This window comes from Microtus ochrogaster, chromosome 8 (genome assembly GCF_000317375.1).
Source record: "Microtus ochrogaster isolate Prairie Vole_2 chromosome 8, MicOch1.0, whole genome shotgun sequence".
In the NCBI taxonomy this organism is placed as follows: Eukaryota; Metazoa; Chordata; class Mammalia; order Rodentia; family Cricetidae; genus Microtus; species Microtus ochrogaster.
Window position 1 is genome coordinate 3,955,430 of NC_022015.1, and position 6,000 is coordinate 3,961,429.

The 6,000-nt window shown below is 50.0% G+C and overlaps 1 protein-coding gene across 1 annotated transcript in view; it reads left to right on the forward strand.

Annotated features, from left to right (window-relative positions):
- Micalcl (MICAL C-terminal like) overlaps positions 1 to 6,000 on the forward strand; it is a 50,891-nt gene that overhangs the window by 1,571 nt on the left and 43,320 nt on the right. The window contains exon 2 of the mRNA XM_026781134.1: positions 2,121 to 2,302. The gene's annotated coding sequence lies outside the window, so the exon portion shown is untranslated. The remainder of the gene's footprint in view (positions 1 to 2,120; positions 2,303 to 6,000) is intronic.

Here is a 6,000-nt window from a genome sequence, read left to right on the forward strand (position 1 = left end):
AGCACCAAGGATGAAGAAAGAAGAGAGGGAGACAGGGAGGGAGGTACAGAGAGAGGTTCGTTGATTGGATATGAAGGAATTTGTATTTTATTCTGGAATAATTGAAAGAGTTAAATTCTAAATGGCGCCTCATTAACAGTTTTTAGATTACTACAGACTTTGGTGTGGAGGGCAGAGGAGACAGGATTGGGGAGACTGAAGGCAGGGGGAGACTTGGTTGGAACCTGGGGCCCTTGGGGGACACAGGTCAGAGCCATGGTGATGGGTTTGCTCAAGACTAAGCATGAGAGGAAGAAAGAGCTCAAGGTCTTCTCCCCAGTCTTGACTTGAATTACTGAAGGGATGGTAAGAATATTCTAGAGGCATCTGAGGGTGCGGAAGACGGGTTGTGGGAAAGCAGAGTGCTCTGTGCTGAACCTGTTAGGTCTGACTGGGCTGTGTCTCTGTGCTGAAGCTGAGACCGAAGCTGAGCAAAGGCCACGGTTTCTGTGAAGCCCCCTTTTCTACTACTTGAATCCCTGCAGTTTTTCCCTTCCATCTACCCATCTACACAGCCACGCTGATGGAGGAGTGCCACATGTCCTTGCTGTGGTGTAGGAACTAGATCCCTAGAGATGAACTTATTTGACCCAAAGAACTTAGCAACCACACTCTTGTTGGTCTTTGTTGCTATTTGTGGGTTTGGTTTGATTTGGTTTGGGGCAGTTTCCTGCAGCCTAGGGTGACCTTGAACTCACTATGCAGCTGAGGCTGTTCTTAAGATCTTGATCCCCACCCCACCCCCCACCCCCGTCTCTACCTCCAAAGTGCTGGAGTTACAGGTGTATACCACCACATCCAGTTTGGGAGGAGCTGGGGTCTGAACCCAGGGCTCTGTACATGCTGGGCACACTCTTGGCCCTACAGTCATAGCCTAGGGGGATGGAGAGTGAGCCTTCACTGGAGTGGCTCAGGAAGCCTGGGAGGGGACCTTCCCCCGTTCTGTCCAAGGCTGTAGCAGTGTCTGGGACTGTCAGGATAGTGCCAAAGCCTGGGAGCCTCATGAAAACGTCTTCTCACATACGGGAGACTGGAGTATGATATAGGACAAAACATTTCCTGGGGAGATGCCACACACACACATCTACTCACCTAGACTGGGAACCCACAACAGACCAAAGTACAGACAGATACCACCAAAGTCCACCTTGGTGAACCATGCGTTTTCTCGGGGCTGCCTACAGGAATATGGGTGAGGGGTGACTTATAAGGGGCAGAAATGACTCGAAGACAGCTGCACCAACAAAGCCCACCCCAGCATGGGTGACAGCTCTCAAAGCTGGGAACCTAGAGCACACTGCACAGCCTGCAGGCAGCTCAGCAGGTGGAAGAGTGTCCTTTCCGGTGCCACGGTTGGTCCGAACCTCTTCTGAGTGGCTCGGCTGGTTTCGGGCAGTCTGCTCTCAGAGTCCTCTTAGTTCCAGCTTGTCTGAGTCACCTTGGCTGTTCAGCTCTCTCTCATCCGAGGGGGACTTCAGCTTTTATTGCTTACTCTGGTGGGGCAGGACTTAGTGAATCTACTCAGATTCAGGGACTTCCTGGGGCTATTTTGAGTTGTTTGCTTTCCTGCTTAAAGATCTTCCCTGCAGGATGGAATATTTCAGTATCAGAGGACACTGTCCTATGACAAGTATGAGATGAAAGGGTGGCAGAGAATTCTCCTGGGGGCTCAGAGGGAAAGGTCTATCTCAAGCCTCTTCCTGGTCTGTGGATGGCACCTTCCTGTTAACAATGACAGCCACCTTCTATGCACACTATAACCCAGTTCTTCCTATAAGGGCACCAATCATAGGATTAAGGGCCACCATAATGACCCCATTTTACTTAATCACCTCTTTAATGGTTCTCTCTCTAAACACAGTTGCATGCTGAGGGATTGGGAGCCTCCCCTTTAGCATAGGAATCTAAGGAGCCACAACCCAGAACACGACAGAGCTAAGTCTGGGCCCAGGCACAGAGGTAGCTGAGTTGCAGCCCTTGCTCCTGGTCCCTGAAGACTGTCAGAGGGGGTGGTGAAAAGAGCATGGAGTGTAGGGTGGGGTTCTAGAGCTGCCGGTTCACCCTCTTCTTCCTTCTTCCAGTTCTGATTCAGAATCTGACTATGGTGGCATCAGAGTGCCCTGTGCAAAGGCCTGCGAAGAGAGGCCCCAACTTCCAGCATCTCCACCTCCTTCAAAGCCCCCGACCCGGCACTTTTCCCTGCAGGAGCCCCTGACCAAATCAGCCTCTCTGCTACACCACAAGGAGCCACTAGCTCTGCCTGGTAAGTAAAGGATCCACGAGGCTTCATCTGGGAGCACAGAGAAGGGGTGGGGCCTGGAATAGAAAGCAGGACCATGATAAGAACTAGACTCCTCCAGAGGCTTTGGAGTCAACAAGTAGGATGGCATCTGATAGTTCTTGGCAACTATTGGGTGTCATTGGCTGTCAGAGATGAGGAAATCTGGGTCTCCTTTGCCTAGAACAGCCTCCTTGTGTCTCAGGGGCCCCTCCAGCATCCCATAGTGTTTGAGAGAAGGAGCAGGGAAATGGTTGCTATGCAGCCCTAGGTAACTCAGTCTCCTAGGACCCCCTGAGCATATGTATCTCTCAGGGTGGCACAGGAGATCTTACTGGTTGGTGTGTGAGGGGGTCGACAGGATGCACCCAAACTTGACCTACACAGTAATGGGGGTACTTTTGCTCCTGGGACCTTCTTCATACGTGATCCCTTCCTATCGCTAGGTTGATTTGTGAGGTGAGTACCACACAGCTCGTTCTGTGGAGCAGCTCAGTCAGTGAGCAGTGTGGCCGGGGCTGGGAATTCCACTCCCTAAGCTCAAGTCAGCTAAAAACTTGATTTTAGCCAGGTGGTGGTGGCGCACACCTTGAATCCCAGCACTCGGGAGGCAGAGGCAGGCAGATCTCTGTGACTTCGAGGCCAGCCTGGTTTATAAGAGCTAGTTCCAGGACAGGCTCCAAAAGCTACAGAGAAGCCCTGTCTCGAAAACCAAAGAAAAAAAATTTGCTTTTAGTAACCCAGCTCTTGACTCAGTCAACAGCAGCGTGGAAGCAAATCAGGACATCCTCTGACTTTCTGGGGACCCTGGCAGGGTCTGGGAGAAGCAGAGTCATGGAAGTCTGCCACCTGAAGGACCAACCTTAAATAGCCTATGAGCGATGGCAGTCAGCCTGTCCTGCATTGCCCTCTGGTGGCCAAGAGTAGAGTGTCAGCTGATCCTCTCATCAGAGTGGGGGTTTCCCAGAAAACCAGGCCTGGGAAGAGTTAGGCCAAAACCAACAAATACAGCAACTTGTATAGACATTTCCAAACCTCGGAAACTCTGAGCTTAACCTTTAATGTGGGCCTTTAGGAACTAGAAAGCAGAGAGGCACGGTGTGTGGTTAGTGCCTGTAATCCCAGAATTCAGCGGGTTAAGCAGGAAGATAGCTACAAGTCTGCAGCCAGACCAGCTTGGGCTACAGGGTAAGACCCTATCTCCAAACACAAGAACTCCCTAATCCTGAGTGAACCCTGATAGAGGGAGGCTGCCTGCCATCTACCCTTTCCTCCTCGCCTCCTCTCTCCTCAGTGGAACCGTCAGCTCCTTGTCCGGAAGCTGTAAATCATAGTTATGTGTCTGTCTGTATGAAAAATGAAACTCTGGATCAAGAATAACAAAGCCAGTTTAGGAGATGAAGACTCTAGAGAGTGAGACCATAGTTCTCAACAGCCAGCTTAGAGCTGTTTAGAAGGAAATGGTTTCGCCAGTTTAGATGAAAACCCAGAGACGCTTCTCACTATCAAAGAGGAAAAACACATTGGTTTGTAGGTGTGTGCTGACAGGACTCTCCTCAACACTTGTCCGAGTTTGCATGTCTGCAGACATGATAAAACACCAACCAAAACCAGCGTGGGGAGGAAAGGGTCTGTCTGTCTTACAGGTTCTAGTCCAAAGTCAACGGGAGCCAAGGCAAAGACTCAAGGCAGGAACTTGGAGGCAGGAGCTGGAGCAGAGGTCATGAGGAATGCTGCTTGCTGGCTTGCTTCCTCTGGCTTCCTCAGCTGGCTTTCCTATCTAGCCCACTCACCTGCCTAAGGGTAGCACCACCCACTGCAGGCTGGCCCTCCTGCATCAATTCACAATTAAGAAAATACCTCCACAGAGAAGCCCACAGGCCAGTGTGAGGGAGGGGATTCCCTCTTCCCAGACCTGTCTAGGTTCCTGTCAAGTTGGCAAAAACCCTAACCAGCGCAATGCTTAACTCTACAGACTCTTCTGGCTTATGTCAAATAAATGATGTTGAGAGATGTCCTGAGTCATGTCCTTAACATGACTGCCTATGTCTGGTTTGCTTTAGGTACCCTGTGCTGACAGGGAAGGGCATGCCAATACCTGACTCTGTGAAGATGGGTTGGCCCTCAGAAACTAGAGAAGTTTGATCTTGACAGCCTGACTTTATTCTACAGTGAATTACTGAATAAATAGGAAACACGGGTTGATCATGACTCCTGTCCCCGTTCTAACTCAGTCGTCAGTAGTCATGATGGTGATTGACAGATAAGCCCCAATACAAGCATAACATTTCTTACATAGATGCTGCAGCTTAGATAGGACGTGTCCCTCCCCCAACCCCCACCAAATGCCCCTGTGTTGGAGGCTATTGACAGTTAATGGGATCCTGAATGGTGCTAACTTCAGTGGATTAACTTATCGATGAGGCCACAAAAGTGTGGGGCCTAGATGGAACAAGTAGATCACTGCAGATGTATCTTTCAAAGTCACATGCTGCCCCCAGATTCCCCCTCCTCCTCTCTCTGCTTCCCAGTGGGACAGTTCGCTGCACTATGTGATGCTCTGCCTCGCCAGAAGCCCACAGCAAGGGACCCAGCTAGCTACGGACTGAACTCTCTAAGACCCTGGTGCCCAATGAATCTCTCCTCTTTCGGATAGTTTGCACTGCCATGCATCGTGGTGATGAAGTGAGCCCATCACTTCCCCAAATAGCGCAGGACTAACCCCACTAGTGGATCTCATGGAGGTTCACCAGCCATGATGCTCGCCTGTATCACTGCCTCCCGGGGGATTCAGAGGAGGATGGGTAAGAGCCAGATACTGTTTTCAAGCCTCCTGGTCTACACAGCCATGACCACAACAGTGTTATCCACAACAGTAGCACAAGTAACAAAAACCCGGAGACAGATATCAGGCTTCAACCTGAAAACCAGAAAAGCAAAACAGTCAAGCCACTTACCTCTGCCAAGGCTGGGTGACTGCAAACTAAACAGACAGCTAAGCAGCTAAGAAGACTTAGCCTTTCTCTCCTCCTATTTTATATTCCCTCTAGTGCTGGGATTAAAGGCCTGTGGCTCCCTAGTACTGGAATCAAAGGTGTGAGCCCCCACCACCTGGATTTGTTTCTGCATCGGCCTTGTGTAGCCCAGGGTAACCTTGAACTCACAGAGATTCATCCACCTCCATATCCCAAATCCTGGAATTAAAGGTGTGTGTCTCCACTGCCTGACCTCTAGTGGCTTAGCTTTGCCCTTCTGATATTCAGGCAAACTTTATTTATTAAAACATAAATAAAATATCACTATACAACAGCCCCCAAAGGTAGAAAAACCCCTCTTTATCCATCTCTCTAGACATCATTTCTATGTGGTTATGCCTAGTTTTACCCTTTTACAGCACAAGAGTAAAAAGATCCTGGCTTTAAGGGCCCCTTTTCTGTTAATGCGTTTTACCACTGCTTACCAAGAGATTGCCAGGACTGCCTAGGCTTGCCAAGCAACCTTCCACACTCTCCAAGTTCTTCAACACAGAACCTTCCCCAGATGAGGGTGTGAAGCGACTTGAACCCTTGTGCTGTGGAAACTCAGGAAAATACTCATTTAGATTATCTGTGTCTTCATGGGCTTCCGTTGCTGTGATAGAATGCCTGAGACAGACGGCTTACAGGGAGGCTAGACCCTGGCTT